This window comes from Numida meleagris, chromosome 19 (genome assembly GCF_002078875.1).
Source record: "Numida meleagris isolate 19003 breed g44 Domestic line chromosome 19, NumMel1.0, whole genome shotgun sequence".
Lineage (NCBI taxonomy): Eukaryota > Metazoa > Chordata > Aves > Galliformes > Numididae > Numida > Numida meleagris.
Window position 1 is genome coordinate 2,639,456 of NC_034427.1, and position 10,318 is coordinate 2,649,773.

The 10,318-nt window shown below is 45.3% G+C and overlaps 1 long non-coding RNA gene across 1 annotated transcript in view; it reads left to right on the forward strand.

The window, feature by feature from the left end:
- Positions 1 to 6,057, forward strand: part of LOC110408069 — a 21,382-nt gene extending 15,325 nt beyond the window's left edge. The window contains exon 3 of the long non-coding RNA XR_002444147.1: positions 6,045 to 6,057. This is a non-coding gene — a long non-coding RNA (uncharacterized LOC110408069). The remainder of the gene's footprint in view (positions 1 to 6,044) is intronic.

Below are 10,318 nucleotides of genomic sequence, written 5' to 3' on the forward strand. Positions count from 1 at the left end.
ATGCTGCAGTATTTACTGAGAAGAGAGGCAGATAAAAGGAGCTGCTTTGTTCTCTCCCTACAGTGCATGATGCTGCTTTGTCTTGGAGAACATTACAGGAAGCTGGCTGTTCAGCAGAGCCTTAAGGGGAGAAATCATATTGCAGGGACTGGCTTCCCTGAGGCTTGTTTAGCTGCATAGCTCTGTGTCTTTTTCTTATGGAGGGATGATTCCTGATTTGCATTAGCTTAATGTTGATCTGCACCGTGCTATCTTGATTCTAATCTATAGCATGCATCTTTTCCATCTTTCCATTTGAGTTCTCTACCTTTCAGAGATGTGGCTTTGTGATACTAGGGTAAGTTTTTATGTACAGTTTTCAGTCCTAGACCTAGATGTGGTGGTGATCAGTCTGTGACCTCTAAGAGCATTGATGGGGGGAGCTGCAGCAGCTCTGGTCCAGTGGAGTTGAGTACCTGTGCACCATTGCTCATGGGGATTAACTGGGTTTGCAGAGAACTTGATCAGCTCTTCTATATGTGGTTGTTTGCAGAGGTAGTTCTGGATACTTTTCTACTATTTCTCAGGGAATAATTAGGAAGAAAATAATACAATTGTTAGGAATTTCTCTAGCTCTGTATAGTGAAGTGGGTACATGCAGCATCCCCTATAATATCAGTTAAGCATTTCACAGAATGTTTCTCCCTGATCTAAAAAGAGCTCCAAACTTGTGGCAGCCTGAGCAGTGCGTTACCAGCTGTAGCATGCAGTAGTTAAGCTGTGTGAGCACTATGGGCTGCCTCATCTAGCTGAGCTTCTGAGCAGAGCCCAGCTCACAAGTGGGATCTGCAGATGCAGTGCAGCTTCAGGTGCTGGAGCAGAGCTTTGGGAGCACTGTGCACTGGCAGCTGTAAGTTGGTGGCTGCCCAATGGGAACCAATGTCTCACTGTGCTGAAGGCATTGAATTCTTATCTCCTTCTCTGTAAGAGCGTGACATGGTGAGGAACAGGTGGCTGAACTTTCAGATCTGAAGATGAGAACCCTATATGGCTGGGAAATGAGAAGTCACTGCTGTGTGCCCCTGTGATGAGGAAAGCGAGGGCCAGGGCAGATGTCTGCAGCTGGAGGTGGGAGTCTTGCCCTTGCTCTCTAGGATGGAAAAGCTGCAGTGGGGTCAGGCCTGGCCCCGGATGGAGAGGATCCACTGTTCACAGTCCCCAAGGTCAGCCATCCAGCTGCAACGTAGTGTATAGGTAACATCCTACAGAAAATCAGTCTTCTTCATGTCTAATATCTTGAGTTCATTCATCTGTTGAAAGGAAATGATTGTAACATCTCTAAATGCCCTTTAAGTCGTTCCTTAGTTCCTGTGCAGCTGCACATATCTCTCACTTACCCCTCAAGGCTGCGAAGGAGAAGCCTTGCTGATGAATCTGGAGGCAGCTAATGGAGAGTGATATTGATTGTTCTTTCAGAATGCTAACATATATGAATGGTTGTTCCATTCATGGTTGACGTTTTGGGTTTTATTTCTACAAGTTTTGTTACAGGGCCTTAGGGACGTTTGGAGTGATGGCAGGTAGTGCAGGGAGTTGGTAGGAGCTTGTTTTAATTGACTTCAAGTTCGGTGTTTCTGAGAAATAGCAGATGATATCCAAGTCCTGAGTGTGTCATTTGTCTATTAAGTACTCCTGAGCTAAGGGCCTTTCCTAGCTCTATCACAGCAGCTCCTTATTTCAGCCTTTTATGGCTATGGATGGAGTGCTTTGAATACCACCAGGGTGTTCCTGCATTAACAAAGCTGCAGTATCTACCTGTGCCGTGTAACTGATACAGTTTATGCGGACACATCTGCAGCTTTTCTCATATTGCTGTGTCTTTTGCACAGTGTTTGCTCCAACCAAGCCTCTATGTGGGATGGAACCTTTGTCAATACACCACAGTCCTCGATGGGAATGACTGGTATCTAGGACAAGTGTAAATGCTGGAAATCAGGCCACAATGCTAGGAAACTTCTGACTTGCATGTTTGCCAAGAGATGAGAGCATATTCTGCTCTTTAAACAACCAGATTTTCCTTAGTTAGGACTTGCTCTGCCACAAAGCCCATTCACATTGCTGCCTCCAGCATCTCTCGGCACAGTAGATGTGTTCCAGTTGAGAACAAGCAGCTGAGCTGAGCTCACACCTTGCAGGCATGTGGTGGTGCTGGTCAGGGAGAGCAGATGCAGTACTGTTGTGCTCTTACAGCTTCTCCCAAACATTGTCTTGCTCTAAATTCCAGTTCAGCAGCCTTTGGATACAACCACAGTGTCAGTAGAAAATGACCCTCTGCTGTCTTTTTGTTACTGCCAACGTTAGCAGAAAATCCCCAAATAAAGATTTTTCTCAGCGCGCTGTAATATGGCTTTCTGAACAGTTCGAGAAAGCATTGTGCTATTGCACAATTAGCAAAATCTTGTATAGATCTCTTGGAATATAAATGCTAAGTCTATTTTCAGTGGAATAAAAATGATGTAGTCTGTTTGTCATGGGCTGCCCAGAAAGAATAAATGTCTTTTACTGGAACTCCTCTGAAGAGATCGCGTTGTACTTTTTTGTCTCCTTGAAATGTCATCTTTAAAAAATACTGTCCTATAGCTCTGGATGATGTGCTGTGTGGCCACTTGCATTGAGAAGCTGGTGTGTTTTTGTGATCCCAGATGCTTATCTGGAAATATGTTGTGAGAGTGGCAGAGATCCACTGTAGCAGAGGAAGAGCTGAGGCTGATCTGGGGGGGCTGCAGTTGTCATCCTGGCTCTGTACTTAGAAACGTTGCCTTCATGTGGGAGAAGTCACAGTGTTTGGTACAGGGTTCTGAGGGTTTTTCTTCCCCCTTCAAATCTTAATTCTTTACCACGTGTTTTTGTGGAAGTGTCACTTGGTGTCATTATACTTGGTATTCACTGCATGCAGGTCTAGGGCCCCCAGTGCAGGAAGGATGTGGAGCTTTCGGAGGGGGTCCAGAGGAAGGCCATGAGGGTGATCCAAGGGCTGGAGCACCTCTGCTATGAAGACAGGCTGAAGGAAGTGGGGTTGTTCAGCCTGGAAAAGAGAAGGCTGTGGGGAGACCTCATTGCAGCCTTCCAATTTTTAAAGAGTTTAGAATCAGGAGGGAAATCAACTTTTTACATGGATAGCGATAGGTCAAGAACTAAAGGAAGGGATATTTAGATGTTGGGGGAAGTTCTTTACTGAGAGAGTGGTGAGGGGCTGGAATAGGCTGCCCAGAGAGGTTGTGGATGCCCCATCCCTGGAGGTTTTCAAGCCCAGGCTGGATGTGGCCCTGGGCAATCTATCTAGTACTTGATCTAGCAGCTGGCAGCCCTGCCTGTGGCAGAGGGTTTGAAGCTAGATGATTCTTGAGGTCCCTTCTAACCCAAGCCATTCTATGATTCTCAGCCTCATTTCCAAAAAAGAAATGGTACACTCAAAATGGAGTTTCGGTGTTGTGTTGTAAGATCTTTAGGACAGGCGCAGCTATGCTTGCCCAGGGAGCAGGATGCTGCAGCCTCTCCTCAGTCTCCACAATATAAGCAAGCTACCCACCGCCACCATTTGAGAGGGGGAAAAGATGAAGAAAATCAGTCCAATCTCACAGTTTCTGGCATGCTTGACCTCTACAGCAGCCACTGAAGTGAGTCTATATCCCAAAGTATAAGTAAAAGCTGAAACTTGGGGATTACTTGATTCTACCATAGGCAGCAGTTGGGGATGAGGGCTCAGTTTATATTTGCAGCAGCTCTGGGTTTCGATCCAAAACAACTTCTATATCTCCACAGTTTAAATGCATGTTGCTTATGGCTATTTGGCAGGGCTTTGTTTCTGCTTCTCTTGCCTTAAAAGCTCATAACCTTGTTTTGTATTGTAACTCCTTTCATTTAGAGCTATAAGCAGAACTAACAGTAGTTTCCTTTCCCATTATAGATTTGTGAATGGTATACTAACAGCGCAGAATGCACTTCTAATTTCTTTGTTTGAAGTTGGAGTTGCATATCTACGTGTTGTGGTATGCCATCCAGAGAGACCTAGACAGGCTGAGCAGTGGGCCCAGGAGAACCTCATGAGGTTCAACAAATCTAAGTGTAAGCACCCGGGTCATGGCAACCCCTGCTATCGGTACAAGTTGGGGGATGTAAGGATGGAACACAGCCCAGCTGAGAAGGACTCGGAGGTACTGGTGGCTGGCAAGGGGGTCATGAACCAGCAACCAAGAAAGCCAGCTGGATCCTGGGCTGCATCCAAAGCAGCGCGGCCAGGGAGGGGGATCTGCCCCTCTGCTCTGTGCTGCTGAGACCCCACCTGCAGCACTGTGTCCAGATGTGGAGTCCTCGGTGCGGGAGAGACACAGACCTGTTGGAGAGCATCCAGAGGAGGGCCACAAAAATGATGCAGGGATGGAACAGCTCTCCTATAAGGACAGGATGAGAGAGCTGGGGCTGCGAAGCCTGAAGAATGGAAGGCTCTGGAAGGCCTGATAGCAGCCTTTCAGTATCTAAAGGGGCTGTAAGAAAGAAGGAGACAGACTCTTTAGCAGGGCCTGCTGTGATAGGACAAGGGGAAATGGCTTCAAACTGCAAGAGGGGAGATTTAAACTGGATAACAGGAAAAAGTTGTTTATGATGAAGGTGGTGAGGCACTGGCACAGGCTGCCCAGAGAGGTGGTGGATGCCCTGTCCATGGAGACACCCAAGGTCAGGCTGGGTCTCTGAGCACCTGATGGAGCTGTGGGTGTCCCTGTTCATTTGCAGGGGGGTTGGACTGGATGGCCTTTAAAGATCCCTTCCAACTCAAACAATTCTGTGGTATATGTAGACTCAAACTCTTAAACTTCTAAAATCACTCTTTATAGCAAGTACTGCTGTACTTCTGCATGCGCTGCGTGCAGCCACGTATCTGTGATCATAACTGCAAAGCAACTAAATTACTCAATGGGGATTTTCTGCTTTGGGAAGGTGGGCTTACCTAGTGTACTAATAAAGCAGGCAGCCCATTCCATTGTTATGGCTTCTTGGCATAACTGCGGTCATTGAGTACAAGGTAGGTGTTGAACAGTAATAAAAACAGGAATGCATGAGAACTCAACTTCTAATTGTCAGTGCTGTCTGCAAAGAAAGAGGTGCCGTGGTGCTGATGAAGGGGTTATCCCAGAAATTTGGGCTTGCACTGTGGAGTCGGACTCCTGCTGTCTTCTGGTTTACTTTAGTGAGAACTTAGGTAAAATAGGAAAGGGAAAACATGTACAATGTGCTGGGAAGGGGGAGGGAAAGAAGAGGAAAAGTTTTGAAAACAAAGAGTGCTCACAGGGAGTGCAGAAAGCCAAGCCCACAAGATTTCCTCTGTAAATGTGGAAGTTTAGCAGGGGAACACGTGGCCATACAGTGCTATTGTATTTCCTGCTGTTCAGGAATTAATGAGGGAGGCTGTCAGAGGTGTTTTTCAGCTGAGTTGTGCAATCAGTCGTTGCTTTTATACCCGGGCACATCTTGTAGCCATAAGAGCGGTGTGAAATCAGAATTCATAGCAGGGACTTCAGCCCATAGATGGTTAGTCTCACATACAAGGGCTGCTCCAAAAGTAATGCCCCCTATTTTATTAGGTTGGCCCGTGACATCAGAGGCGGTTTTTGCAGCTGAGAGTGTTTTGTAGTTGAGAATTTTCTCTATCAAATAGTGTTATTGTGCTCTTTGTATCTGTTGTTTCCATGGAAAATAAATAGGGGAGATTACTTTCAGGGTGACCTGTATGTATAATTATATATAAACTTGAAAATTGAAACAGGACAGTGTAATAGTGGAATTGGGCTCTGCCGAGTTTACGGTCAAAATAACAGTGTAGTCTTCTTGCTTCTCACCCTCATTCTCAGAACATTAGCAGTGCCTGTTTCGATTTCCTTTCAAAATTCAAGACATCTGTATTGGGAGGCAGTATGAAGTCTCCATAATAAACAGCCGCTAATGGATGACAAAGTCATTTCCCTTAGTGAGGAAAGTCAGGGTCTATTGTAGCCTTGTAACGAAATCAGATCTAGCATCAGCTATTTCAGTTTAGTATCAGCCAACAAATCAGAAACGTGTAACGAAAGTAACCAGCACTACCAAAGCATAGGGGAGCAGAAGAGTGAGCTGCAGGCATTGTACATTGCCATACCAGCCGCTGTGTTGAGGACCTGTGTGTTCCCAGGGACTGTGGCTGTCCTGGGGTTATTTTGGGCAGTGATATCTTCCTGAGCTGGCTGTCCAGCTGCTCCTGGTGGACAGCCAAGAGAGGAGAAAGAGATTAAAAGAAGCGTGCTTAAGGGGATGTGCGTTTATTTATTTGTTTTCTGGATACGTTCAGATAGCTTGTTGTTGAAATATTGCTCTGAGTGGAAGTAAATGTTTCTGAACAAGAAAATCTTCCTGTCCTAGGGGAATTCATAAAGGGATTTCTCTGCTGTAATCAGGTTGTTAACGTTCAGTGCATCTTGACACATCAAAGGGCCTTGTGTCTGAATGCAGCTGCTTGGGAAGCAAGGCCACTCCGAGGAGAGCTCAGTGGGGAAGTTCTTCGGCAGGGGGAGCGTGACCCCAACCAGCTCTGCACAACCTGGGAGCAAACCATTGCCCGTGGGGTCTGCAGCTCAGAACTGAACACAACTGTTTCTCCCCTGGTTCCGTCCCAAAAATTGCTGTCACAAGAAGCATGCTAATTAGGACTCCTCAATGCTTGATTTGTGTGGCTGCGCTGGTTACCTTAGAGTGACCCACTGGGGAGCGCTTAGGGCTGCCCTGGCCTGGCCACAGCCAGTGGCAGGCTGGAGGCTGTTCTTTGCTGAATTGCAGAATGGTTGGGTTGGAGGGGGACCTTAAAGCCCTCCCAGTCCCCACCCCTGCCATGGGCTGGTTGCCCCCACCAGATCAGGCTGCCCCGGGCCTCCTCCTGCCTCAGGTGCAGCTCCCATGCGACCAGACCCTGCTGCAGGAGAGGTGAGGGCGGCAGTAAATGTTCTGGTCTTAGTTGCTGTAGCAAGTTGCTGTCAGGTATCTGTCAGGTAGTATTGTGAGGAGTAGAAATGTGGATAAACTACATTTGAGTTATGTCCAATTTGTATGAACCTGTGCAGTGGAAAGATGGACTCGTAGCTTGTTAGATTGATTTTGGAATATTTGCAACGTGTCTGTGTGTACCAGATATGACTGTTCTTCTTGAGGATCAGAGTTTTGCCTCCACATTGGTTGTGTGCTGAAGTTGCTGAGAAGTAGTGGTGTCTGGGTTTCTAAACTGTTTTCTTTTTGGCAACATTACACTGCTCTGCTCCCGGACAGCAAAAACCACCGTGGTTATGAATTAATGGAGCTGCATCACAAAGCTGAGTTCAGCCTAAGATGACCGAGAGACCTTTTGAATATCACAGGCTTGTCCCTATGTTATTTTGTAAATCTCTGAGTGGAAGCAGTTAATGAGAGGTTTTAATGAAGGAGTCTTTCAGGGTGGGAAGAAAAAAATGGGGCTGTAGTCCTTGTGTGCTGGAGTTGTGCGTTTTCATTATTATTACAAGTGGCATTTCTAGGATAGCGTTTAAAAGATATTTGATCTCTTCCTAAGCTATAAAAACCTCACGTCCTATGCAGAATAAGACTGGGAGGATAAACTGAAAGATTTAGGAAGGCTTAGGTGTTATTAGCACCCAACACACCTATTTGTTATGCTTATTTCCTGCTTTGTTAGACTTTAAATGGCGACCATTGGAAAAGTGTTTTATCAAGGTCTCTGACCTCATGAGTGTTGCGCAGCACCTACAGCAGAGATGCTCTGTAGATTACCTTAAAAGGAGCGTATAGTGTTGAGACAGATAATTGCAATTACTCAAGTAGGAAATATCTTTGGTCAAGCAAAATATTAACTTCTTTCTTTCCTTTTTTAATATATTTTAAAGACCACTCTTGAGAATTCCCTGTAAAACAGCTTGTCTCCTGTATAAATTTAGTGAAGATTATCGGTTAATTTGTCTCCACTTCATACTCAAGCATGCAAAGCTGCTAAAGCCTATTTTTGCCTTAAACATCCCTGAGCTTTTTTTGTCCTAATTTATTCTGTATTTCCAATTAGGCTGTATGTTGTCAGGAAAAAAAAAGTTACTTTTTTTCTTGAAAAAGAAATTCCTCTTCTAGTTGAATAAATGTCCGTGGAACCCTCCTGCAGCTTTCACTATAGCAAAATTACAGCAATTTTTCTGGAAAGTCAGGATCTACTCCAGAGTAAGAAACACAAGAGTTGTGGTGCAGGAGCCACTTGCAGATAATAATAACAATGTGGTGTGAACGTCATAGCGTTCTCACATTAGCCCGAAAATTCAAATGCCAAACACTTGAAAAGGCAGAAGAGAGGGAAAATAGCTTAGGGGCTTAATTTAGTGTTTTGGGGATGCCTATAATGAAAGGTAGTTGAGCTGCTGAATGCTAGTACTGAGCAGAGTAATTGCAACCCTGTGGTCTTATAGGCCATCCTTTTGCAGAAGACCACGGAGGAGCGATAGTTTATGCCCTGTAGGGACGAACGGGGTCTGAGCTGCAGTGTCTGTATGCTGCTGCCATGCTTTATTTCAGGTTCCCAGCTCATCTGTGATTTTAATTCATTTTCTTCTCCCCCCCCCCCGCCCCCCCCAACATTTATGGCAGCTGAGGAATCCCAGAGCTCTTGGAATACCATTACTGCAGATTTACGTTCACCAGCCATAGATAAATTTATTACATGCCTATAAGAAGGGGCACCATGTGAGGCTCAGGGCTAGGGACTTTATGAGAGAGCAGAGGGGGAAGGATGCAGCTGGAGGGGACTGGATCTCGTACAGCTGCAGGGCTTCTTTGACTCCCAAACTAACTTCTGTACGTGGCTGTGATGAGAAGTTGCTGGCAATGCCAGCACTTTGGCTGTAGTTTCAGGGTGTTCCTCAACGTTCACCAACTGTTTTTCCCCTAAGACCTATTTCAGAGCTATAACAAGGGCATCTTGTTTCAGTGTTCACGTGACTTCAGTGTCACTTGTAGATGTTCTCAAGAGTGACAGTGAATGTCTCTTTTAAATACAGGTAGCGAATACCTTGTGATTTACATAATGCTAGCAAATGTCTGAATGTAGCAGGAAAATTAATTACTGCACACTGTACTTAGGAAGAGAAGGCAGGGCACTTTCTTGATAATTACAGTATCGCTGCAGTGTAAATATATCTGTCTTCAGCTGACAATATAATTAATAACATCTATTGAGTGGTTTGACTGCTCGACTTCGTTATTGTTACGAGTTGATTTTTTTCAGTGGTGCTGAGCAGCTGCAGCCCTTTGCAGCTCCACTGGAGCTGTTTGCTCAGTGCCCTGGAAGTCACAGCGGTGTACCTTGCTCGGGGATTTCTTCCTGATTGAGCAGCTGCTGAGCTCGGTGCTCGGGTTAAAGCAAGCTTGCTCAATTCACCTCCTCAACCTGAGACAAAGAAGAGTACACATCTCCTGTGTGGGCTTCCAGTGGCAGATTTTTTTGAGAGTTTGTTCATGAAAGTCATAAATTAGAATGCTGATGGTAATTTTAAAGAGAAAATTAAAAATAACGTGTGCTGAGGACTGACAGTTCTGGCTGATGGTGTGCTGAGTGGGTTGACTTTAGGATATGCCGCTGGAGGAGCAAAGGCTCCATTTTGCTGTTTCCCTTCATGTCCAGTCCAGCCTTCACCATCGCTGTCCATTGGTGGTCGTTAACACATCTTTGTCTAATAACATGATGCTGAGAGATCTTGCTATTGCTTCTGTGTTTAGACCCCAACAAAGGGGAAAGAAGAATAAAAGGACGTTACTGCTGTTTTTCCAGCAGTTCTTATGTCTCTCAATAGTTGTCTTCATCAACAGCAGCATTAAAGGGTCTTGAGCAAACTGCTGTTTTGTAGTGGCAATGCCTGGGAGAGTCATCTTGGTGCTGTCCCTTCTCACTCTGTTCTCTGCTCTCATAACCATCACTTACACATTCCTGTGTGTTGCCAGACGTTACCTCCAAAGAAAAAGTGTGTGCATTTTTTTTGCCAAATCTGTGAAACTTAGTCATGATAGTATTAATTAATACCATTAAGATTATATTGCCTCATCATTTTTAATGTTAAGCCTCGGGTAACAGTTAATGGTGCTGCAAAGTATTTTATTAAAATTACTTGTAGTAATTAGGGAAGAAATGAGGAGTATGGGGAGAACTCAGTGGTGGGTTGGAAGGAAATGGGAACGCAGCCCAAGGGGTGCCTGGCTGCTTGTCTCCATCCCCAGATGGACACAGGGCCTT